This window comes from Chlorocebus sabaeus, chromosome 27, assembly GCF_047675955.1.
Source record: "Chlorocebus sabaeus isolate Y175 chromosome 27, mChlSab1.0.hap1, whole genome shotgun sequence".
Classification (NCBI taxonomy): domain Eukaryota; kingdom Metazoa; phylum Chordata; class Mammalia; order Primates; family Cercopithecidae; genus Chlorocebus; species Chlorocebus sabaeus.
The window spans coordinates 43,125,557-43,152,598 of record NC_132930.1 but is presented as its reverse complement, the minus strand read 5'-3'; the positions used below and the strand labels follow the sequence as shown (position 1 = coordinate 43,152,598).

Genomic DNA, 27,042 nt, shown 5'->3' with positions numbered 1-27,042 from the left:
TGCATGTGTTTGTATGGTGTTGTGTGTAATGTGTGTTGTGGGACAGTAACAGGGGATGATCACTGCAAAGTGAAAGGTATGTGTGGAAGCCTTAGGAGCCCTGGGGAGGCCCAACCCCAAGTCGAGGTCAGGACAGTCTTCCTGGGGGAGGTGACCTCTCAGGTGCACTGGGCTCTGCACGAGGCACTGTGTATTCACGGGAGAGCACTGCCCGGCAGGCGGTGTCATCCTTATTTTACAGACGACGCCGGGGAAGCACAGGGTGGCTGCATAGCTGGCCCTGCATGACTCAGCAAGCAGGGTGCAGAGCCGGGGCCTACGTGAAACCTAGTTCTGTTTTAACAACCCTAAAGGATAGGTGGGAAGAGAAAACCCAATGTCACCCCTTAGTCCAGTACCTGCCACGGCCGGTTTCATGATCGTTCTCTCAATTTTACACAGATGCAATTGTAGTGGGGCCTCTCTGTGTCCAATGGGTCTCATTTCACTAGAATGCAAGATGCTTTAATGCCAGGATGTTCATATTCATCCACATGCTTGGCCCTTAGTTTCATTAGCACGGAGCTCTGCCTCGTCCTTCCTGTGTCCCTAGCACCTCGCTCGGTTCCTGGAAGGAATACATGCTCCAGGGTCATTTGTTGAACACATTCATTCATTCGTCCACTCATTGGATACTTATGGAGCACTTACCGGGAGTACCAGGCGTGGTTCTAGGCCTGGGGTTCACCACAGTGAACATCACAGACAAAGCAATAGCTGAACTTGAGGGCCTTCTCTTCCAGGGGGAGATAGGCAATAACACCAGGAATGAGCAAGTGGAAGAGGCTGCGAGGCGGCGATGCAATCATGAAGAGAAACGGGCAGGGGCTGGAGGTTTGCACCAGTGACTGGGGTGGCATCCTTGGGCAGGAGACAGGTGAGCAAAGACCTGGATGAAGGGTGGTCACAAGAGCCCTGAGGCCACATAGGCACAGAACCTGATCATAATCATGGGCACCCAGAATGTGCCACATGTCAGAGAATGCGGCATCCGGACCCGAGGTGGCTATGGGCCTGGGGTGCTCTGGGATAGTTAAGGAGCTCGTAGAGTTGGAATAAAGTGAGCAAGGGCTCCAGGAGAAGCTGAGGTCTGTGTTCTGGGGGGCCCAGAGCAGGCGAGCCTGGTGAACTAAGAGGAAAACAGATACAGTGGAAGACCTATCCTGTCCTAAACACCCACCTGGTGGTAAGTGGGCTTGGCTAGAGTCTGTCTTAAAATTGCATTTTAATAACAAGAGGCATCATGTGGGCTGCCCGTTGGTGACCTTTGGTGCAGGTGGAGTCAAGGCCAGTGTTTGTGGCTGAGCAACCTGGCCCAGGCTGATTACCTGTGAGGTGCTGCAGGTGCTGCCTCTGCAGCAGGTTGCTTCTTGTTGCGCAGGGAGCTGAAGAGCTGCCTGCAGGTCCCACAGTACAGGCCATTGTGTTCATCTCCCTGAGGACAGACAGGGTTTCAGGTGAGCAGGGAGGAGGCTCAGGCGGTCCAGCCTTCTCTGAACGTAAAATCAGCTGGAGAAGACACATGGGCGTTGTATGGACAAGGCTGGGTCTGGCATCTCCCTTTCCCCACTGTAAATTTCCTTGCTAGGTGTGATGCCTGTCTGAGCACAGATGAGAATTTCAATTCATCTCAAGACCTCTGTCATCGGGTGAGAGAGAAAGTGCTAGGGCCTCGGTAGATAGAGGTGCGTTTTGACAGTTGGCGGTGTTGTTTGAGAGAGCATGTAACCAATTCCAGGTCTTGCTTATTTTCAGAGTTTTTCTGAAATCTTAAACCAAAATGAACTCTAAGATGAAACAAGAACGCATCTTTTTAGCAGAATATGTATGCGCTAATCTGCAGGTGCCTGCATGTCTGTGGAGTGTTTCTGGAGGGTGTGCTGCAAACGGATCATAGTGGATGCCTGGGGATGTGGAGGTGGTTGTGGGTTGGTAAGGAAGAAAGTGAGGTTCGAGAACTCGCTGCATGCTCACTGCTGGCAGCACTCCATGGGGCCTGGGGGACACGGTGGGTGGATGACATTGGACAGGGAGATGGGAGCCGGGTTGTGGAAGGCCTTATCATAAAAGTTATGGGGAGCCAAGGCAGGCTTCAGGAGAGGGTGGCTGGGTTGCTGGGAGAGTAGCCTGCAGCCCAGAGCAGGCCCCTTCCATCGGGAGTGGCTGCAGGCTGGAACCCCACTTAAGTGGCTCCTGCCACAGCAACCCAGCCTGGTCCACCGAGGACTGACCTTTCAGGCAGATGATGCACTCAGGAAGTCTTTTGCTCTTTAAGTCCTTAAGTCATGTCCTAATGATACAAGGTATTGTATGCAAAGCCACTTATAGAGTGATTATAAGTGCATGCTGAAATTTTAAAAAAGGAGAGGGTATAAAGTCAAAAGCACAAGAGACCTAACATCCCATTTCTACTCACTATATAGTTTCTTGTGTAGCCTTCCAGAAAATGCCATTGTAAACACATGGATCTGCCCCTTAAAACTCATTTTCAGTTATTCTTCATTTGTTAATTAAACATATATCTTAAACATATATCTCACTGTCAATTAAAACTCAAAGGGGAAACACCTCCAGCTTCCATCCAGCTTGTTCCCACACTGGATGAGTCCTTTCCCCACCCAGCCCCATCCCCGTGCCCACACGCCAGGCACAGTGCCTGGTCCAGGCATCCTGAGCTGCTCATGACCCCCCAAACATGCAGCGCTGATGCCCATCTCCGGGCCTTTGCAAATCCTGTTTCCTCTGCCTGGAACACCCTGTCTACATCACATGCCTCTGCATCCACTCCGTCCAGGGCTTCCTCTGGGAATTTCTCATTTATTCTCCATTAGGGGTCATCTCAGAATCGCTGCCCTGTGAGTCTTCCTGGCCTTACCCAGCCAGCCTCAGACTCCTTTCCGTGTGGACACGCTGCCACGGAGTAAGAGATGGATGTGTGGGGCTCACTTCATTGATCCACAGTCTCCTGTGTTCAAATGTGTGTCTCCTAGGGCTGCTGTAACCAACTGCCATCAACTGGGTGGCTTAAAATAACAGACACTTGGCCAGGTGCGGTGGCTCAAGCCTATAATCCCAGCACTTTGGGAGGCCGAGGCGGGTGGATCACGAGGTCAGGATATCGAGACCATCCTGGCTAACATGGTGAAACCCCATCTCTTCTAAAAATACAAAAAATTAGCCAGGCGTGGTGGCGGGCGCCTGTAGTCCCAGCTACTCAGGAGGCTGAGGCAGGAGAATGGTGTGAACCTGGGAGGCGGAGCTTGCAGTGAGCTGAGATTGCACCACAGCACTCTAGCCTGGGCGACAGAGCGAGACTCCGTCTCAAAAACAAAACAAAACAAACAAACAAACAACAACAACAACAACAAAAAACAAAAAACAACAGATACTTATTCTCTCCTAGTTCTGGAGGCCAGAAGTTTAAAACCAGTCTGACTGGGCCAACATGATGGTGTGGGCAGCACACGGTCCTCCTGGAGGCTTCAGGGGAGAGCCAGTTCCTCACCTCTTCCAGCCACTCCTAGTGACCACATCGCTCCAGGCTGCCTCTGTGATCACAAGAGCTTCTGTTCTCTTGGGTCACATCTCCCTCTGCATTCCTCTTGTCAAGACACTGGTGGCTGCATAATTTCCCCCTGTCCTGCCACCACCAAGATCCTTCACCACATCCTCCAACCCTCCCACCTTTTTTCCATCACAGAAGGTGACATTCACAGGGGCAAGGCATTAGGACATGGATGTCTTCCGGGAGAGACCGTTTTTCAGCCTCCCACACCAAATGAGGGTGATGCGTCTTCCCTCCCAAAACACTGACATCAATTTCTGAGAAGTCAAAGCCCTCACTCTCAAATTCACTTCTTGGGGTCCCTGTTTCTGATGGGAAACAAAAGACATCCTTTAAAAAAGAATTTGTCTCAGAAAAGGGCTCAGCCCTATTTGGGGGACACCAATCAGAGGGTCAGAGACGCCTTCTTTGATTGCAAACATCATCTTGAGGGATCTTCATGTTACCTGCCGGAGGAGGAGGATCAATGCTGTCCAATTTAATCTGAGGCCTGAAAACCCCAATGAGCCAAGAGGAAACACCAGGTACCTCTGATGTCAATGTATAAGCACCTGGCTAGGTACGGAATGAAGATGCGAAAGAAACGAGCAAAAATGAAAACTTCATTTTTTAGCATGGCAGATTCTAGGTGATATTTTAAAAATGCATATTGACTACTAATATATTTTATATGGCTAACTCTTAAAATTACTATGTTTTAAATAAGGCAGTGACATGTTTTATTTGTTTAAACACCAAGCTGTGTTGGAGTGACCATTCTTTGTAACACACCAGGTTTTTTGCATGATGACAATTTATAAACAATCCGCCAAATGAGGAGAAGGTCGCAGGGCCTCAGCATGAATGAAGAATTCAGCAAGATGAGCTGTTCTCTGCTAAGCTCGGACAAATGGCATTTTGGGAGAAAACCAGGAGCAGGAATGACAGCTGTTCTTAGGCACCCTCTGCTTAGCTCTGGTACCAAGAGATCTGACATTCATCATGAGGACCAGAGGCATTGCAGCTCCCCTGGAACCATCACAGACACCACCATGCATGGGTATATCTGCTAGTTCTATGCCAGACCAGAGATTTTCCAGTTGATTATTTTTATCTACAGGCACTTGATTGAGAACAAAGGTTATGTGGAAACCCGATAAGTACGACGGGCCAGAGTAGCTACCTGTGGACCAACTCAGCCCTCTGTATGTTTTTACAAATAAAGTTTTATTGGCACACAGACACAGCCCTTTGTGTACATGTTGTCTATGGCTGCTTTCCTGCTACAAGCATAGAGTTGAATGACTGCGACAAAGGCCATGTGGCTCACAGAGCCTATGACAGTTGCTATCTATCCTTTCCCAGAAAAAGTTTGCTGACCCCTCCTTTGGAGGAAGCTAGGGTGGGGGCCATGCCCCAGCACACAGGGAGAAGCACTAAGTGTGAACATTTGCTGCACACTTGCCATGTACCAGGCGCTGAGTACCAACCTCTCTGTGGGTTAGCTCATTCATCCACACTGAGCCCTGAGAAGGGCCTGTGACAGCCCCATTTTTCAGATGAGGAAACTGAGGCAGCGAGTGTTCCAGCAATTTGTGCAGGGCCACAGAGAGCCCCCAAGTGGTAGAGCTGGCATTCCAACCTGGGTACTTGGACTCTGGAGCCCACACCCGGTCACTAGGAAGGCAGCTCTCTCAGCCAGTCCCGGTGGGAGCACGGGACACACGTGGCTGGTCTTGGAGTCTCATGGATGGCAGAGCTCCTGATGCACGCCTCCTCCGGTGCTCAGCCAGAGAGGCGGCAACGCGAAGGATAGGCAGGCCTTGCTGTGACGTCCTAGGGACGCGGGCCAGCCCCGACCATGGAGAGCGCAGGCAAGAACATGCGGGGTGAATGGGGGTGGACCCAGGACCACTGGGAGAGGCCTACCTCTGCCCTGGAGCAGCCACTGGTGGGGCCAGAGACTGGTGCCTGGACCCCCACTGACAACGACACCTCAATGCTGCCCTGCGGACGTGCGCCCCTTAGAGGAGACTGGAATCCTGGTGGCTGGTGGCCACCCTGTGGGTCTCAACATAAACGTGCCTCTGATGGGCTCTGCGTTGAGAATACTTTCAAAAAGCATGAAAAAGAAAGATGAATGGAAAGTGCCCTCCGTGGTGAAGGCATAGTGAGTAGACAATGAATAGGGTTCCCTCCTCTGGCTCAGGCTCTGGGGGCAGAGCCGGGCCCCCTAGATGAGGATTTTGGTGTCAATGGTTTGTTTGGGTATTGACCTCAGGAAGCACCGGTAGGGCTGGGAGTGAGTCAGGTGACTGGGAAGGGCCATTACAGGAACGGGGCTCAGTCCCATGGGAACTCTCTGGGGTGTGGAACCCACCTTGGATTTGTGCCACCATGGTGGTGGTGGTGGAAAACTGTCTGCATGGGTTTACATGGATGCTCACTTTGCTAGCTCTGCCCTGCACATCTGGCCCCATGGCCATCTGAGAAAAGCCCACGGCAGAGATGCGGGGCTGCGGGAGGGTGCCGCGACGTGTAGGAGTGGTGAGTGCTGCAGGAACCAACCTGCAGCATAGTCAGTGTGGGCCCTGGAGCAGCAGCAGCCATGGCCTATGGGCATGTCAGAAATGCAGACTCCCATGCCCCACCCTGAGCCTGCTGGAGCAGAACCTGCCCTACTAGCAAGACCTGCAGTGACCGTGTGCATGCAGGAATTTGAGAAGCGCCAGGCCTGTCACTGTGATTCCTTTCCCTTTTCTAAACACTACAAAGTAACCACTGCCCCAGCACTCCCTGAATGTCCACTGACCCTCCCAAGTAGAAGGGAACAAGCTGCCTCTTATCTCTAATCTTCAACCAGTTCAGGATGGGCTGAAAAGGAAGACTGGATGTCAACTGCTTTGGCTCTTCAATCAAGGTGGCTGGTGTGAGTGCTGAAGGAGGTGAAGTAACACCAAGGGCTTTCCCAGCGCATTTTCTGTTGTGTAAACATCCCAGATCCCGGCTTGGGAGAGGGAAGCTCCCATCCATCCCTGCATCCCCACTCACCACACAGCGCCTTGTGGGCTGCACACCTCTGCAGGAAGGCTCAGTAGGCCTCAGGGCTCTGGAAGGCCTGCAGCTCTCAGATGTAGCCCTGCTTGGCCTCGTCCACCGGGGACACATACCTCTGGAGGAAGGAGCACAGAGATTCTGAGGCGCTCCAGATTTGGGGTTGGGATGGGGATGGAGGCTGGTCACCCTCTTGTCCAACCTCCCTGGGGCTCTTTAAGATGATCCCAGGAAGCTACTGCTCAGCTTCTGCTTGCACACCTCCAGGGACAGGAACCTCACTACCTCCAAGCAAGTTCATTCATTGTTTGAATGGCACTGTTTTCCTTCCCATCAACTGGCATCTGCCTTGCTGTGGCCATACCATTCTCTAGGTTTGGTCCGATGACTTCAGAGAAAGGCAGCATTATCAGCTCCCGCCTGGGGAACCTTAGACTTCTCTTCAGTGATCCCTCATGCAAACATCAGCACTTTTCCCTGCAGAGGGTCCTGGGCTGGGCACTAGTGACAGATCCTAGACTTATTTGACAGCTGGCCCATGTTTCCCGGATGGGCCACTCTGCGTGACCCAGTTTAGGAGATGCTGCCAAAAGCAAGAGGACCCATGAATTGCTCTAAATGGGTGGCTGAGTGGCACCTCATGTCTGCACTCTAGAGGGTTCCCTCTGGCTCCGGTGGGAGAAATGGATTAGGAGGGAATGGCCCCTGGTGGTGTCTGAGGGCTGCCCAGGCCCCATCTCAGGGAGGGACTCGCTTTGTATTCACCCACAGAGAACAGGACTTACCCCTTTTTGTCCTGAGACAGCTGAGCCCACTGAGCAGCCAGCATCTTTGTGATTTCCGTGAAAGGCAGATCGGGGTGTGTGGCCCTCAGCTGACTTCTCTGCTTGTTCAGGAAGATCACGTACCTGTGCCACAGAAGGGACGTACGTGGCTGTGGGAACTGGTGGGGAAGGGAGTGGCCGGGGGCGGCTCATTCCACTTTCTTGTTTTCATAACGAGTCACGGGTTTGCCTATCTTGTTCAGTCTAACCAGAAAACTGGAGGCTAAGAGGGGAACGTCCTCCAATGGCTTTGTTAACCCAGAGTCTGGTAAAAGGCCTAGGAACGAGAAGAGGGGCTCCCCATAGGGCATGAGGTATATGAAGGCTGGGTGGCTGTGTCTGGCAGGGGACACATTCAAATAGCCATGCTGCATTATGTGGACAAAGCACTTAACCCACTTGCGCCTCAGTTTCCCCCTCTGTATAATGAACATAATGCCACCTGCTCACAGGTGTAGAATAATACTCCAGGTGCAGGCCCCTCCCCCTCCTAATCAAGGACTTCTTTTGAGGGGGAGGGAGAAAGGCTGTGGCCAAACCAGTTTCATCCATATGAGCCACAGGAATACTGAAGAAAGCCCCTCAGCATTAGAGCCATGTGAACCCTGAGGATAAAGTGTACAAGCTTCCAGATGGGACAAGGCGACCCTCAGAGCTCTGGTCAGCCGCTGGCATGGAACCTTTCCTCTTCAGTGCAAGATTCATGGGAAAGGGACAAGGTCCCAGGTGCTGAGAAGGGTGGCTTAAGCCTCCTGAAGGTTAACCAGCTTGTCCAAGGCCACAGAGCACCCATGTCTTCAAGCCTGGGATGGAAAGCAGACCCACCAAGCCCACACCTACCCCTTTTCCTGTCTGGAACCCAAGCCTGGCTCTTCTGTCCTGTCTCCTCAGCACCAGGACCTCATTACAGCTTAAAGAACTAAGCAGCGCATCCCACACTCCCAGTGGTATCAGGTTCCCTAACTAACCAAGGGCCCTAAAAGAACAGACAAAGGCTAGATGGGGATCGTGCCAACCCAGCCACATGGCCCAGGCCACAGGGTGAGCCCTGCAGATTACTTCAATGTTGGATCAGAGTAATCTCCTGCATCTTACCCTGTCGTAGGAGCACGGAACAGCAAGGTCCCTCAGGGGGTTTCTCTTCTTGCCTTTAGGCCAGCCCCCTTTCCTTTTCTGAACTAGAAGCACCACACAGGAAAACCTCAAGACCATCAATAATGACTGACCATATTTAGATCACAGCATACAATCATGCCACCACAGGGCCCTGGGCTTCACACAGATGGCCTCTGACCTCCTAGCAGTTCCACGGTAGGAGTGAGCATCCCCCTGAAGTTGAGGGAACTGAGGCGTGGAGAGATGCAGTGATCCCCACAGCATCGCCCAGCAGTGTGGGAGCCAGGACCTTCCCTCCCATCCAAGCTGCGTGGTGGTCACTGGGCACAATCAAGAAAGTCACCCAAAGTTTTAGTTACTAGGTCCACGGGGGATAGGACAAAGCCTTGGCACCGGGAACGGTGGTGCAGAGGATTGACAGCCGAACTGGCAACTCCACTGGGGTTCTCAACTCAGCCCTGCAACTGACCTGCTGTGTGGTATTTGGCAAGTTATGCATAGCTCTTTGCCTCAGTTTCCCCATTTGTAAAATGAGGATCATAGTCCCTATCTCGTGGGTTGCAGTGAGGACTGGAAATGATATTCACGCAGTTTTGAGAGCAGAGCCAGAAGTCCAGCAGGTGCTCAGTGAGTGCAGGCTGCCATGAGTGTATACAGAACCCTCTCCCACAGACGCCAGCTCTCAGGACAGAAATCCAAGTTGTGGGCTCACTCTTCCATCTATTTCATTTCTGGGTTCATAAACAGTGACTGAGCCCTCACTATCATCAGGAGCCTGTGCCAGGCTCAGAAGCTACAGGGCTGGATTAAGGCACAGGCTCCGCCCTCAAGTGGCTCACAGTGCCACGGACAGGCTGATTTTATAGAAATAATTGTAACAGTCCAGCACAGGGGAATGGGGTTATAGGACGACAGCCTGAATACCCCCGTCCTCAGGGCTCAGTTTCAAATTTTCCTGAACCAAACACACACAGCAAAAATGGTAGAGAATAATCAAAACGTGACCTTAAGAACCTCAGCTTCCAGTTTTCCAAGCTCCCTCACAAACATGCCCATGTCAGCCTATCCAAGGCCAGGAGATACAAAGCAAGTCGGTGGCCCAGGAGGCTGGCTGGGTGGCACTGCCACAAGCAGGCCAGCTGTGCTAGAGACCAAAGGACAGAGGCGGTCAGGTCACACAGAGGTTGGGACAGTGGTTGGCACTGGGGGCTTCAGGAGCAGGAGGGCCGAGCAGAAGCCGGCAGAGACAAACAGTCCGGTAGCAACCATGTGTGACAATGAGATAATGCTGCAGAGGAAGCCAGGTGCCAGGCACACAGTAGGTGCTCAATGAATGACATTCTCACTGGCTCACTCCTATGCACAGACTATGCTGATCCTTGCAGTCTGAGGACAATCCTTTCAGCACCCCGGAGAGCTCCCAAGGCCCTGGATTGGCTCTAATTTCATCTAATGGATTCTGTGAAAGACCACCATTTCTACAGCTTGAGTTCACCAGGGCTCTCAAATACACACATATCCCTGAATCTGAGGGTTGCCTTTCCCAGTGGAAGCGAATATCATCATTGCATGTCACAAGAAGACACTCAGAAAGATGACGTGGCTTGATCACTGAGCAGCAGTGGCAAACAGAAAGCCCAGAGCACACCCACGGCTCTTGTTAGAGACAGTGCCTCCTGACAGAGGCCACAACTCTCTGGGGTCAGGAGGATGTGGGCCAGGTATCTTCTTTCCTGGAGCACAGGGGCCATCTTCTCCTCTTTTCCTGGCCAGTTGCCCTGCTCTGGGACGGAGAAGGTTTTTTGTTGTTGTTTAATTGGAGGGAATATTATATTTATTGTAATTCTCTATATGCTAGTATTATAAGTAAAAAATCAAAATAAATGTGTTCATCATTTTGTGGCCATCTGAGGCTCTGTGCTTCAGCTCCACTAAAAAAAAAGAAAAGCTTCTTGAGTGTTTTCTTAATTGGCCCAGAAACCATAGTGACTGAGACAAAGGGGAAGGCTGCGGGATGTTTTTCTCTGAAGCTTTTCGTTCTTGTTGAATTCCTCATGCAGGATTTACACCGAATTGCCTTGCCCTAAATAGAGTCACGTAGACAGCGCGCTCATCATTAGTACAGGGTGTTACTACGTGGAGAACATTGCCCACACACGGGAGTGTGTCAACTACAGAGGAAACGGAGGAAGAGAGCATAACCCAGCAAGGGAAGGCTGAAAAACCTATTTTTTTGAGATATGGTCTCCCTCTGTTACCCAGGTTGGAATGCAGTTGTGTGATCTTGGCTCACTGCAGCCTCAACCTCCCAGGTTCAAGTTTTAGAAAGTAAGGCCAGTAGCAGAGCCGCAAATTAATTGATTGGCAAGATTCCAAGGGGAAAAATCCATTCCAACAGGAGTTTTCACCAGCACAGCCCTTTTATTAGGTTGGTGCAAAAGTATTTTCAGTTTTAGCCATTCCTTTCAATGGCAATTTCAATTACTTTCAAAACTGCAGTTACTTTTGCACCAACCTAATACACTGAGATTGCAACAGATGGTGAATTGTGGATATTTAGTTTTTTTAAACAGAATTTTGTTTTACTAAGAGAAGCTCCTTTGGGGGTCAGCAGAGCACAGCAAAGGCAAACAGGGCCTTGAATGACAGTTCTGGGCTCACTCCCAGCTCTGACACTGTGTGACCCTGAGAGCCCCTTTACCCCGAAGCTGCTAACTGGGGAGTAACAAGGAGCATTGGTGGGGTCGGGAGCTAATGTTTGTGAAGGGCCTGGCACACGGCAGAACTCGACACATGACTTCCCTCTGTCTCTTCACCAGGAAGGGAAAAAACTCAAGTACAAACCAATCAACCGGATTCTGCAAGCTTGCTGAGCGAGCCTCAAAGGGAAAAGGATTTTAGTTTATGCAATGTATCGTTTGTGAGCCAGACCCAAGCTCGGAAGATGATTACAATCACAGTTAGGAAACGGCCCATCGCCTCTGTGGGTTTACAAACAACTGCCCTAGCAAAGTCTAGGTTCTGGCTATTTCCAAGGACTTTGTCAAGGGCACTCAGCACTCTCCCCATCTGAACAGTGGGAATGTTGATTACATCGTTCTAGACACCATGCGAAAAGTTAAGCTGTTAAAGGCTGTGTTCTCACCTTTTGAATCTATGGTCCTGACTTTGAAATTCTAGTTCATTTATTCCTGAAATAAACTAACCCTGTGCTGTGGACTGAATTGCATCCTCCACTCAACCCCCACAAATTCAGATGTTTAAGCTCTAACCCCTACTCTGACTGTATCTGTAGATAGGGTCTTTAGAAGGTATTTAAGGATAAATGAGATCATGAGGGTTGAGCCCTAATCCAATAGGACTGTCACCTTCTAAGAAGGCAGAGAAATGTTTCTCTCTCTCCACCATGTGAGGACATAGTGAGTCAGCCAGCAAGCCAGGGAGAGTTCATCACCAGAACTGGACCCTGCTGGCACCTTGATCTCGGACTTCCAGCCTCTAGAACTGGGGGAAATTTCTGTTGTTTAAGCCACTCCATCTATGACATATTGTTATGGCAGCCCAAGGTGATGAATACACTGCAAAAGAAGTACTTTAATACTATTATTACATATATTTTTGAGGGTCTCACTCTGTCACCCAGGCTGGAGTGCAGTGGTGTGATCTTGGCTCACTGCAGCCTCAACCTCCCAGGTTCAAGCGATCCTCTCACCTCAGCCTCCCAAGTAGCTAGGACTACAGACACACACTATGACGCCCAGTTAATTTTTACTTTTTGTAGAGACGGTGGTCTCACCATGTTGCCCACGCTGTACTTTATTATTTTTGAACATGGGACTGTTAGACACCAGCGGCCCTCCCTTGCCTCATTTCTCATCTCAACTTGAACCAGATTTGCAGACAGGATTCCAAGGGGAGACTTTACAATGCTGAGTGACAGCGGAGCGTGGTGGTCAAAGTGTGGATTCTGGAGCAGACCGCCCGGATTGGAGTTCCAACCTTTCCATGTACTGGCTCTGAAATCCTCAGCACATCACCTACCCTCTCTGAGCCTCCGTGACCTCCTCTGTATAATGGGGTAACCAGCTCTTCCCTCACTAGCTGCGAGGATTAAATGACTAGGTATAAGTGCTGGGATAGGTGCTGGAGTGCAGGGAGCCCTTCGGTTGGCTGCTATTGTTTGGATGGCAGCCCACTTACATTTGCATCCTGCTGCCCGCTGCACACCTTACCTTCTGAGAATCATCAGACCTTTTGGAGTCCACCTCCGCCCGTAAAGTGGACTGGCTTATTGTGATCTATATGAACTTCTGGGACATATTCATAAAGAAATGGCATCTTTTTTCACCCTTACCTCCTTCCTGCTGGCTGGAATGCAGACATGAGGGCTGGTGCTCAGCAGCCACTTTGGACCATGAGGCAGCATGCCAAGGATAGCAGAGCAGTGAGATGGAAGGAGTCTGGTCACCTGCTAATGGAGATGCCTCCATACCAGCCCTGATCATGTCTCACTTTTATTGTACACTTATTACGGATCAGAACCTTTGGTATGTCATGATTATTATGTAGTTTTCAGGAATTCCTTTGAAGTGAGCAATGTAATCCCCATTTTACCAAGGAGGAACTGAGGTCAAGATTTAACGTGCCTTGTGCAAAGTGTCACAGCTAAGAGGTGGCAAAGCTGGGGCTCCCATATAAATCTGTCTGCCTCCACAGTCACCCTCTTCCAACCACAGCCCCCCTCTTCCAACCACAGCCCCCACTGCTGCCCTCCACAGCCCTCCTCGCCAGCTGCCTCTGCCACACAGAGGATTGATCAGGGCTGTCCCCGACATGAGCTCTGCCCACTTCACCCCAGAACCTTCACCAGCAACCCCTTCTTTCCTGGAGTAGGCAGGTCCAGGAGCCACACTCTGAGCACAGATCCTGCTCTGCCACTTGCTGCATGATCCTGGGCAAGTCATTTGGCTTCTCGGGGCCTCTATTTTGTTCTTACCAAAAAGTGGGGATAAAAATGCCAACCTCGCAGGATTGGGAGGATTCAGAGACAACACACAAGGCAGCCCAGTCCAGAGCTCGGAGCACAGAACAGGCTACAGGTACCGCTGGTATTGCTGTTGTTAAGATGCCAGTGCAGCCTGTGAGGCTGTCCCTGCCTGGCCCTGGTTACTGCACTTCCTTTGGCTCCTCGAGTCCTGCTCCCTTGGGGCCCCCTTGGTTGACCAGCACCACCTGCTGTACAGGCAGAGATGCCATGTCCTGGCATTGGACTTGAATCACTGATCTCCCGGCGGGCAGGTCGCACACCCCAGGTGAATGTGGCAGAAGGAACTCTGTAAGTATGAAAATAGCCAGAAATGGCCCATAAAGTCAGAGACATTGAAATCACCACCCCCTCAGAGTTCATCCAGCACAGGCACTCTAGGAAGTACATTTGCTTTTCAAACGCTCACAAGTGAAGCCTAGGTCAGTGGTCATGTTTCCGGGGCACAGATGGAGAGCTGCCCAGGGTGGCCGGTGCCTGGGAACAATTCGATCCCTGGTGAGCAGGCATATCTGGTGGCTGGTGCCTGTTCCACAAGCCCTGCTTCTTGCCCAGTGGAGTGTTATGACTAAAAGTGTGGGCTGGAACCAGACCGTCTGGATTCAGGCTTGGCTCCTGTGAATTTGCTGCACATGATTACCTACACAATTAGGTTCACTTGCAGGAAACTGTTTCCTCTGGTGAATTTCAGACCCACTTCAGAGGATCGTTGCAAGGCCCACTCACACAACACACAGGGTGCTTGCTGAGCGCTGGGCACAGCAGACGTCGGTGCATGAACAGACATCCCAGGCCTCCTGAGTTTACACTGCGTGGGGAGGAGGGATTAATGAAACTTACAAAGTAATCAGAGCAGCACCTGACACTTAGGAGGCCTCCAGTCCATGCTGTTATTTTGGAGGACTTAGGAGACCCCCAGTCCATGCTGTTATTTTGGAGGTGTTTGCAGCTATCACTTGAGAAAGTCAAGAGTTGATTGTGGTGAAGTCACTCCCCTCAAACCCCATGAGGGAGGCAGGGCAGTGATTACTCCCCAAGTTTACGTATGGGAGAAGGTGGGGCGGGACACTGGCATAGCTCAGGTCTATTTGGTGTGTGATTTGTCTCACGCACACACACACACACGAGCCCATGTGTAGATGGGGATACCGAGTCACAGGGAAGCAGAGTTAGTCCAGAATCACACAACTGGGCAGAGGCCAGGTGAGGTCTTGGAGTTTTTTTGTTTTTGTTTTGTTTCGTTTTTGAGACAGGGCCTCGCTCAGTTGCCCAAGCTGGAATGCAGTAAAATACAATCACAGCTCACTGCAGCCTCCAATTCCTGGGCTCAAGCAATCCTCCTGCCTCAGTCTCCTGAGAGCTGGGAGTACAGGTGTGTGCCACCACGCCCAGCTATTTTTTAAAGTTTCTGTGGAGATGGGGTCTTGCTGTGTTGCTCATGCTTGTTCTCAGACTCCTGGGCTCAAGTGATCCTCCCACCTTGGCTTCCCAAAGTGTTGGGATTACAGGTGTGAGCCATTGCACCTGGCCCCAGGTGAGGTCTTGAACCCAGGTCTGCTGGCTGCCAGCTCCAGGGTCTGCAGGGCTCTTCCTGCAGAGGGGGACAGTAACAGCTCTCTAGGTGCCATCCTCAGATGTGACCCCATCAGTGCCCCCTAGCCTTACTTAACAGGCCACAACACAGAAAACGCCTCCTTGTCAAGGCCTTTGAGACATCAATGCCTCTGAGATTTCGGGAAGACAGGAAGGAATACCCTGACGTTCCTGTTGGCTCCCTGGGAAGAGGAAAGGTGGCAAATAGTGGTGACCACACCCAGTGCTCTAGAACTTTCCTGTCCTGTCACCTTGTCTGTATCTGCATGGCCTCGCCTGGCCCAGGCCTGGTAGTCTGTCACTGGGACTAGCATCACTGGGACTATTCTTATGTTTTTAACGGAATTTTTGTTTTGAATCGTAACTAGTGGGTACAGTTGGGCACCCGAAGGGTACCGAAGGGTGAAGGTAAAAGGTAAAGCTGGTCCTGCCCTAGTTCTGCAGCACCCAGTCCCCTTTCTGGAGGTGCCACTGTGGAGCTGGTCTGTGCATTCGCAGGTGCTTCTGTGCCCTGAATGACGGCTCGCCAGACACATCACATCTCACTTGCTTCTTTCTCTGCAGAAAGGACTCCAAGACGTCCCATTTTGTGGTGAAGGCTGCACCATATTCTGCTGTGAAGATGGTCCACGGTGCATTTAGAAGCCCCCGACAATACATGAAGAGGTTACTCCTGGTCTCTACATACATGGTGTCTCATGCACATGGGAAGTGGGTTGCTGGGTCAAAGGGCATGTGTGTTTGTAATCCAGATGGACCCATTTCATCCCCACCTGCAGCATAGACTCACCTTCCTCCCAGGGACCCCTGTCTCTGGGCCCACAGGCAAGAGTCCCACCCCTGCCCCTCCACTCACACCATCTGTGGCTCCCTCTGCCTTTGACATGAAGTCCAGGCCCCCAGCTTGGCACTCGAGGCACAAAGAGGCTGGGCCTCACTTCCCCTCCAGTTCCACACTCATCCGACAGACACTGTGAAAGGTGGCGATCAGAATGGACGATGATCAGACCCTTGACACACACCGCCCCATCTAACCTCCACCTCCACTCATATTACTATGGCAATATCCACACCCATTTTACAGATGGAGAAACAAGTTCAGAGTCAGTGACTCTCTGAATGTCCACAGCACAGCAGTGCGAGACGCAGCCCTTCATCTTGGGCATCTCTTTCCATTTCCCCAGCCACCCTCCTGCCCCGTGCAGCCTCCTGTGTAACTGCGGATGCCCTCACCCCAGTGAGACCAGCCCCACATCTTCCCCGCTTTGACTCACTTTTCCAAGAGTCCAGGCACAGCTGGACAGCTGGGAGGAGCCCGGTTGGCCGATTGCTCTCAGCTGACTGATTATCTCAGCGGAAGAGGTAACTATGGTGGCGTGCCAGGCCCCAGGCAGGGGCTAGAGAAACAGCAGTGGGCAGACAGTGCAGCCTGCAGGGAGTCTGCAGTCCACCCAAATCTTAGTTCTACGGAGGCAGGCCCATGGTGATCGCTTTGCCGAATACTCTTGTTTTAATTATGGGCAACCGAGCCTCAGGAATGCCCTATGACTTGCCTAAGCGCTCCCATCCTGAGATAAGTGGTGCCTTTCCTGCAACCCAGGCCTTCAGACTGGCTGGACAGTGCAGTGGTCACACCAATGACTCATCTTGTCACCCACAAGCCATGTCGTTTTTCCGTGCCTCAGTTCCTCCACCTGTAAGATGGGGCTACTAAGAGGGAGGCACTGAAGACTGTCTGGTTATTAACGTGTCTGGCTCCCAGGAGGCCAGATAACCAAGAGCGGCTATCATCCCCACTTCAAGGTCCATGAGAGAAAGAGAAAACTGTTTTCTAGTTAAACTTTGGGCCCCAACGCCACTTGCCCTTTGGTGATAAAAATACATTAACCAGGAGCAAATTACAGGATTTTCACTTAATTATCCTACAAAGTCAGAAAACAGATTTTTGTTTGTTTTTTGTAAGAGAATGTTCTGGAGAGAAACCTGAACCTTTCCAGTGTCAACTTCAACATATCCACGGCTGGTGCTGAAGCTCTGACACCCACCGACCAGGGTTTCAAGCCTGTTTACACCATTAGCTACCCGTGGGGCCGGTCCAGTCACCGAATACCTTCAGGTTCCCACTGGGAGATGGGAGTTACTGTGAGTTACATGGGACAGGTGATACAGTACCCTGGGCCGAGAGCGCCGCATCAACGCAACTGCCCTTAGGACAGGAGATGCCTGTGACCGCGCGTCCCGTTCGCCCGGAGCAGCGGCCCTGACCCGCGTGTCGCGGGCCTGGACTTGCAGAGGACGGCTCCGGAGTCCGGGGCGTGGCTCCTTCAGCACCGGCGGCGCCGGGCGGGGATGGCGGGGCACGGGCCAGGCACCTGCACCGGGGAACGCGCAGGGAGGCGGCTGGGCCAGGGGGGCAGGCCTGAGCCACGTGCCAGCCCCGGGGAACCGCTCGGGTGTTCTCAGCCGCGCTGCGCCGGCGCCCAGACCCCATCCAGGGACGCCCCCACTGGGGACAGGGCACGCGCGACAGAGGAGGTGGGGGACCCAAGTCCAACCACCGAACCGCAGCCTCCTGCGGTACCGCTGCAAGTCGCTCGCCCGCCGGGGCAGCGGTCCAGCGCCCGCAGCTGTTCCAGTGTCGCGTGGGCGGGACCGCCAGAGGGGCCGGGCCGCTCCGCGCGTTGCTGTACTCCGGCCTCCGGCCTTTCCGAGCAGCCCAGGGCTGGGCGGGGACAGTGGGCGGGGCAGAGGGGTGGGCGGGGCAGAGGCTCTGGGCAGCCCCGCCCCGCCTGCCGCTCCCCCAGCGGAGGCCTGCGCCCGCCCTGCAGTTACGTAAGTGCCCTCAGCGGGCGAGAGGGTAGCCTCGCCCGCGAAGGGTCGTCTTCTACATTATTTATATGACTTTTAATATTTTCGAATCACACAAGAATACATGATACATCACCACTGTAGCGAAATTAGAAAATTCAGAGCAGTTGCTCTCCGGGAGTCCTTTTCAGAGTCAACCACCTGTTAACCCTTTGGTGTACCTCCTTTACATAAAAACATTCAAAGTATAATTTAAATGATAGTTTTAAACATTAGAAATGGCCACGAGCTCCACACCTCCTTCCAATGGCAACGCTTCCATGTTTGCACATCCCCTTCCCGCCCGAGAAAGGTGAGCTGGTGACAATCACAGGGTTCACCATATCTGTGGGTGGTAATTTTTGCGGTTGCCTAGAGACGGCACAGTCCCTGGAGCCCAGCGGTCTGGGCTCATCAGCCACCTCTGCTGGGTGCCGGTGGGCTGGTGACTTCACATATCTGGGGCTCAATCTCGTGGTCCGTTCACTGGAGATAATAATAGTGCCTATTACCTAAGAAGGTTGTGGGATTAATGATTCAATATTCCTAAAGTACACAGGAAGCACTCAACAAACGAGTAAGCTATTATTACTGAGGTCTTCTTCATGTATCAAGAACAATGTGCACTAATTATGTAATAACATAATTTGGTCTTTGCATACTCCCCCAAAGCTTGCCACTCCATTCCCTCATTTTCTTTTTAAATCAACCAATATCTTCAGCAAATAAGTCACTACAGCTCTGTATTCTTTAGTTCCTTGCTGTATGGAATGCAGATAGTATGAATAGCACTTGCTTCCCAGGGATGTTTGAGGATTAAATGAGATGCTGAGGGGTGAATGTATATAACTGACTGAGCAGGACGCCTGACATGCATTACCTGGCCAATAAGAACATAAACAAGCTGGGTGCGGTGACTCACACCTGTAATCCCAGCACTTTGGGAAGCCAAGGTGGAAGAATCACTAGAGGTCAGGGATTTGAGAACAGCATGGCTAGCATAGCAAGACTCCATCTCTTTTAAAAAAAAATTAGCTCAGCATGGTGATGCATGCCTGTAGTACCAACTTGGGAGGCTTAGGCAGGAGGATCGCTTGAGTCAGGGAGTTTTGATGTTAGAGTGAACTATGACGGCACCATTGCACTCCAGCCTGGTCAACAGAGCAAGATGTTGTCTCTAAAACACACACACACACACACACACACACACACACCCCTATTCTTATCACTGCATGTTGTCCAGTGCTCAAGGAGAAGCAAACCTGGGCTGGGAATCTAGAGCAGGCAAGGAGCCCAAAGGTCTAGGGCACTAACCCATCCTTCCTCAGTGGCGGAAACTGAGTCTGGAAGAGGGTAAGTGACTTGCCCAAGTGAAATTCCATCTACCTCCCCATGAAGCTTCTCAATTTAATCCAATTAAGTGTAGCAAATACATGCTGAGACTGCCTCCTTACCAAAATGAGTACAAAATAGTCTCTGAAAATAATTCCTTGAGAATAGCTAACAAATTACAAAATGTAAGAACATTCAAGTGAGACCCGAGTGTTTCTACATCAGAGGATACAAAAAGCCACTGGAATCTAATCAGTAATTGGTGTTGATATACGAATGGACAAATAGATGAATCGAACAGAAGATGGAACTAGAATTAAATCTAGAACATGTGCTAGACTAGCTTATGACAAATGTAATAGTTCGATTCAGTATAAAAGAATAAATTAACAATCAATATTGCTGGTAACTGGCTAGTCATTGGAAAGGGGAAAATGGATTCTGGCCTTATGACAAATACAAAAGTAAATTTTAGACGGATTAAATACCTAAATGTAATAAAGTAAACAATAAAACATTTGCAAGAAGGCTTTGGGATCCCAAAGGTATGCTCATCTGAATATGTTCAACTGAAACATCTTCACAGATTAAAATATGGAGATGGGAAACTATTTAAAACAAACTCAAAATGCCCTGCTGAACTCACAGGAGAATCCAGAGAAGTGCCCAAAGACAACGCCTCTTCACAAAAGAGAGGAATAATCAGCCCAAACCAGAGTGGCTATGGAAATGGAAATCCGGGCCCAGCGGGTAGAGGCACCTGCAACAAGAACTTCAAGCTGGAGGGATTCATACGGATATAGAGGACAGATGAACAAAGCCGTCTCTGCTGCCTCTGGGTAGAAACACATACACAATGCTAGAGAGTCCTTCCTGACTTCTGTAGCCAGAGGACTGCTCTGTTGTGTGTCTGAGGTTCAAATTTAGACTGCCCCTAAGGTCAAGAAACATCACCCAGGCAACGAAATTGAAATATTATAGTTACAGATTGGTAGCGCCCCCTGGAGCCTAGAAGAAACAAATGCCAGTGCTGTCTGGAGAAAAGCATCCTCAATCTAGTCCCATCACCAAATATCCTGCCTGAGCTCATAATAAAAATTACCCAACACATGCAGAAATGACTCAATGTAAGCAACAGTCAGCTGAATAATAAACAATACGTTTAGGTCCTCAAGCATTTCTGATAGTAGACATCTAATTCAGAGAGCAAAAATAATCATGTATAAACATAAAATGTGTTAAGAAATTAAAAATGGAATTTAAAAGTTGAAAGAACAAAAGTCAAACAAAATGACCAGGAAGAATTGAGAAAGAATCAACTAAAACATCTTGTAGTAAGAAATACAGTGAGTGTGCTAGGCATGGTGGCACATGCCTATTGTCCCAGCTACTCAAGAGGCTGAGGCAGGAGGATCTGTTGAGTGCGGGGGTTTGAGACCAGCCTAGGCAACATATTGAGACTCTGTCTTTAAAACAAACAAACAAACAAACAAACAAACAAATTTAATGATTGAAATTGAAACCTCAGATTGCCTGAAGACAGAATGAACCAGAGGACAGATCTGAAGATATTACCGAGCATGCAATGCAAAGTGACAAAAAAAGATAAATAGGAGAGGTTTGAAGACATGCACGATAGAATATGAAAGTCTAACACTTGTCTAATTGGAGTTCCAGAAGATTAAAATAGAGAAAGCCGAGGAAAGGCAATATTTGAAGAGACAGTGCCTAAGAATTTTTCACAACTGTTCAAAGATGACAAATTTCAAATCTAGAAAAAACAATGTATATCAAGCAGCATAAAGAAAAATAATCTACATATAATAATTTCAGATGAAAGAAGACATCAAGAGAAATCAAGAAGCAACAAAAACAGAAAAGATACTCCACAAAAAATAAAAGTGACCATATGTCACCAATTCCAAGATATATATTTTTCCACAATTTAACACGTTTCAAATTGGGACTAATCTTATCATTGATGGAGTCTTACAATTGTAACTGGAGGTTTTTTATTTCTTACTGTTAATAAAATAATAATGGATTGCATATTCAGTGGTATCTTATCAACATTTATGAATGAAATATGGTAAACTGGCCACAGAGTTGTCAACTGAAATAATAGAAACCCAAAGACAGAGAACTAATACATTTAAGATGCTGAGAGAAAATAAAGAGTTGAGATTTCTGTTCCTATTCATGAGGAAAACTGGACAAACTATATGAAAAAATTTTGTTTTCAGATCTTGGACAACAAACAGAGCACAACAGTAATCTCTGAGAGAAGAAAAGCAAATAAGGTGAATTCTGTGATGACTTGGCACTTTTTCAACTGTAATGCAAGAAGAGGAACCCAAGCTGAGGACGGTGATTTTGCTGAGCTGAGGACAGGTAGAAGGCAGAGAAAGCCAAGGAAGCTGGGATTTGAGAGGCAGAGTATCAGACAAGAGAGAGCTATGCACATAAAGAGCTCTATAACTCTACATTTGGGTCCTCTTGAATCTCTGAATGAATACTAAGCCAAACATATATCAGATGAAACTTTTTGCATTTAGGCAAAGAAAAGCTACAAGGGAGCTGAAAATTGAATAACTACTGGATCTCTCACAAGACTGGTTGACATTTGAGTTCTAATCAGTCACAGTGGAAAGACCTTGCTGAATTCCCTTGGCATTCAGTAGAGAGCCCAGAATGGTCATGACTTAGGAAAAGGGCTGACCGAGCGATCATGTAAAAGCATTCCTAGGATTCAACCTAACAAAAATTAAAACTAAACTGCAAAGGCATCAAACTGATCTGCAAGTAAATTAAGTGTTGGACAGAACAAAGCCAAACATTCTTTAAAGGAAGAAAACAAAACTCAATACTTAATAGCATAACGTTCACCATGTCCAGCTTCCAATAAAGATTATTAGACAAATGAAACATGAAAATATGAACTTTTTCAAATTATTCTTTGACAATAGTAGTTTGAAACTGGAGTTTAGTAACAATGAGATGTCTACAAAATTCCTCAAATATTAGGAAATTAAGCAAAACACTTTAAAATAATACATGGGTCAAGGAAGAAATCAAAAGAATGATTGAAAAGAGGCGAAATCATAGAGGAATGATAATACATACTGTGCACATAAAATTAGTGGTCTAATTTGTATGTTAAAAATGTAGATGTTAGAACTAAAAAACTGGACAAAAAACACAGATACCAATTACCTCTCCCTCCACCCCTTGGCAACCACCATTCTACGTTGTACCTACGAATTTGACTACTCTAGGAACTTCATATCAATGGAATCGTAAAATATTTGTCCTTTGTAACTGGCTTATCTCACTTAGCATAATGTAATTCATGTCACAGAATGTGTTTTACACATGATCTGTGAGAAAATAAATTGAGGTTAAAGCATTTATTGTTTGAGATGACAATTGAGATTTTGATTCCTTTAGGATTTGATTTATTTTACCATTAAAAAATGGTAAAATGTCTATGTTAGTCACTGAAAATATGGAAGTAAACTGTATAACTTTAAGACAGTAGAGGAAAGAGAAATAAGAAAAAAAGCTCAAGCAATCCAAAAGAAGAGGGAAAAGAGGGAGAAAAGGAAGTAAAGAAAAAGCAAGACAAGTAAAAATACGAAATCAGATGGGTAGAAAGAACTCCAAAAATATCTGTAATTACAGTCTGTTTAGGTGAATACTCTGGCTGGTTATCAGGTTGGATAAAAATACAAAACCCAACTGTATGCTGTTTTCAAGAGATGTACCCAAAGCACGAGGAGGACACAGGAAGGTTGAAAGTCAAAGGATGGAAAAAGGCATGAGAAGTGAAAGATAGCTGCAGCAGCTCTGAATATTGGACAAAATCATTAGATTAAGATTAGATTAAGTAATAATTAGGATAAAGAGGTTTATTACCAAATAATAAATTCACCATGAAGAGATCCCAATTCTAGAACTTCATGCATGACACTGTATATAAAACAAAAATACATAAAACAAAGATTGAGAGAACTAAAAGGATAAATTAACAAATTCACTCCTTTGATGGAACATTTTAACATGTCACTTAGATTATTTTTATTGTGGTAAAATATACGTAACATAAAAGCTGCCATTTTAACTGTTTTTAAGTGATTGTAAGTTCAGTGGTATTAAGTACATTCACATTGTTGTGCAGCCATCACCACTACCTATCTCTGTAACTTTTAGGTCATCCTAAACAGAAACTCTGGACCCATTAAACACTGACTCCCATTACCCCTCTCTCTACCCCTTGGCAACCAGCATTTTACATTGTATCTGTGAATCTGACTACTCTAGGAACGTTGTATCAATGCAATCATAAAATACTGGTTCTTTGTAACTGGCTTACGCCACTTAGCATAATGTAATCCATGTTATAGTATGTGTCAAAATGTCTTCCTTTTTAAGGGTGAATAACATTCTGTTGCAGGTACATGCCACATCATATTACTCATTCATCTGTTGATGGACACCTGGGTTGCCTCCACCTTTTGGCTGTTGTGACTAATGCTACTATGAACATGAGTGTGCAAATATTTGTTCAAGTGCCTGCTTTCACTTCTTTTGGGTATACCCAGAAGTGGAACTGCAGAATTGTATCTTAATTTTATGCTTTTTTTTTTTTTTTTTTTGAGAAATAGCCATATTGCTTTCCACAGTGACTTAACCATTTTAGATCCCAATCAACAGCATATGAGGATTCTAATTCCTCCATATGCTCACCAACACTTCCTATTTTTTGTTTTTGTTTTTTAAACAATAATAGCCATAGCATCAGTCTGTTTGGGCTGCTATAACAAAAACGCTATAGACTGGGTAATTTATAAGCCATAGAAATTTATTGCTCACAGTTCTGGAGGCTGTAAAGTACAAGATTAACTCACCAGCAAATTCTGAGTCTGGTGAGGGTTTGTTCTTTGCTTCATAGATGGTGCCTTCTGGCATTGTCTTTACATGGCCAAATGAGCAAACAGACTCTTTTGGGCCTCTTATTAATCCCATTCAAGAAGGTTCCACCTCAGTACTTAATCACCCCCCACAGGGCCCACCTCTTAATACTATCACATTGCGCATTCTGTTTCAACATATAAATTTTGGGAGGACACGACATTGAAATCATAGCAGGCATCCTAATAGGTGTGACATTTTAACATACTCTTTCAGGCCAAAAGTAAAAAAGAAACATTGGTAAGAATAGAGAAGATTTGAACAACACAATTAATGTTCTTGATTTAATGAGCACATGCAGAATCCTCTGCCTCTCATATAAAGAATGCATAATTTTAAGAATGATACATTTACAATAGTGAAATAAAATTTACTGAAAATAAATCTATTGACATATATGCAAGACCTTTGCACAGAAAATTATACTTCCATATAGAAAGATGTTTAAGAAGACCTACATAAATAGGAGGATTCATAACTGGGAGAACTCTGTCTTAAAAGATGTCATGCCTCTCCAAATTGCGTGATGGGTTCAATGCAATTCTAATCAAAATCCCAACAGGGTTCTTTGCAAAAGTTGCCGAGCTAGTTCCAAATTTTATATAAAAGAGAAAAGAACTAAGAATAGCTTAATTGCTCTGAAGAAGACGAACAAGTTGGGGGAACTTACTGTGACAGATATCAAGGCTTGCTATAAAGCTAAAGTAATTATGGCAGTGTGATATTAGCATGGAAATAGACAAATGGAATAAAATAAGCAGACCATGCATTCATGGAAGCTTGATATATGTCACAGGTTGAATTGAGAAAGGATGGAGTTCTAAATAAGTAATGCCAGGACAACTGGTTAGACAACTGGTTATTCCCATGAGAGAAAAAAAAAATAGACTCTCTAGGCCCCATTGTACATAAAATGCAATTCCAGAAGCATTTATTCTCAAAACAAAACAGTAAAACTTGAGAACATTTAAAAGGGAATATGGGAGAATATTTGTATTGCCTCAAGAAAGGGAAGCATTGCTTTAACTGAACAGAAAAAGCACACATCACAAAGGAAAATATTGACTATATTATTATCATTATTATTTTAGAGACAAGGTCTCACTCTGTTGCCAAGGCCTAGAGTGCAGTGGGGTGATCATAACTCATTGCAGCCTTGAACTCCTGGGCACAAGTGATCCTCCAGCCTCAGCCTCCCAGCTAGCTGGGACTACACGCATGCACCACCATACCTGGCTAGCTTTTTTATTTTTTGTAGAAATGGGGTCTCATTATGTTTCCCAGGCTGGTCTCAAACTCAGCCTTGTAAAGTGCTGGGCTTACAGGTGTGAGCCACTGTGCCTGACCCTACTAAATTAAAGTGAACGTTTCTATACACCCAAATGACAAGCCCTAAACAAAAGAATATATGTTCAAGGGGCCAGGTGCGGTGGCTCATGCCTGTAATCTCAGCACTTTGGGAGGCTGAGGCGGGTGGATCACATGAGGTCAGGAGTTCGAGACCAGCCTGGCCAACATGGTGAAACGCTGTCTCTACTAAAAATACAAAAATTATCCGGGCATGGTGGTGGGTGCCTGTAATCCCAGCTACGCAGGAGGCTGAGGCAGAAGAATTGCTTGAACCCAGGAGGTGGAGGTTGCAGTGAGCTGAGATCATGTCATTGCACTCCAGCCTGGGCAACAAGAGCGAAACTCTGTTAAAAAAAAAAAAAAAGATTATATACAAAACATGTACCTACCGTACTGTACTTACCTTACTTTGGTTGGCAAAAATTTAACATTCAGCCAATACTATACACTGGCAAATATGTGGAATAACTGGTTTCTTATAGACTGTTGGCTGATGCCTCTGATTGGGTGGATTGAACAACAAAAATTCACTTCTCACAGTTCTGGATGGTGAAGTTCAAGATCAGAGTGTTAGCATGGTCAGGTTCTGGTGAGGGCCCCCATTTTGGCTTGTAGATGGTCACCTTCTGGCTGTATCCTCACATGATGAAGAGAGGGATCATCTCTCCCCGTCTCTGCTTATAAGGGCACTAATCCCATTTGTGAGGACTCCATCCTCATGACCTAATTATCTCCCAAAGACTCCACCTCCAGATACCATCAGAGTTAGGATTAGAGATTCCACATATGAAGTTTAGGGGGACACAAAAACTCTAGTCCTTAGTAGTTGGATAATAAATTGGCATAAACATTTTAGAAAACGTAGTATCTTGTAAAGTTGAAGATATTCATGACCGTGACTTAGCAATTCCATCTTTATAACATATACTCCAGAATAATGTTTCTCAATCAGGGGTGACTTTGCCTTCCAGAAGGCACTGTCTGGAGATACATTTTTGTTGTCGCATTTTGAGGGAAGGATGTGATTGGTGTCTCTTAAGTAGAGACCAGGGATACTGCTATGTATTGTACAATGCCCCCCTTTATAAAGAATTATCCCACCCAAAGGTCGATAGTTTTGCAGTTGAATATCTCTCCTCTAGAAATATCTTATGCATGTGCATCAGAAGATAAGAATGCAGGTGCCCATAGTGGCACTGTGTAAAAGGAATAAAACTAATGTCCATTCCCAGTTCAGTTGCAGATATCAAAATTGATCTTAAAACTTGATATTAATTAAAAAATACAATGTTGAAGAAGACGTATGATACCATGTATATGAAATTGGG

General features: G+C 47.6%; 1 long non-coding RNA gene across 1 annotated transcript in view; it reads right to left on the bottom strand.

Moving 5' to 3' along the window:
* Nucleotides 1-265: 265 nt before the first annotated feature.
* Nucleotides 266-27,042, bottom strand: part of LOC119627735 (uncharacterized) — a 37,237-nt gene continuing 10,460 nt past the window's right edge. The window contains exons 2-4 of the long non-coding RNA XR_005243978.2: nt 8,557-8,634; nt 7,423-7,545; nt 266-1,474 (exon numbers count right to left, since the gene is read on the bottom strand). This is a non-coding gene — a long non-coding RNA (uncharacterized lncRNA). The remainder of the gene's footprint in view (nt 1,475-7,422; nt 7,546-8,556; nt 8,635-27,042) is intronic.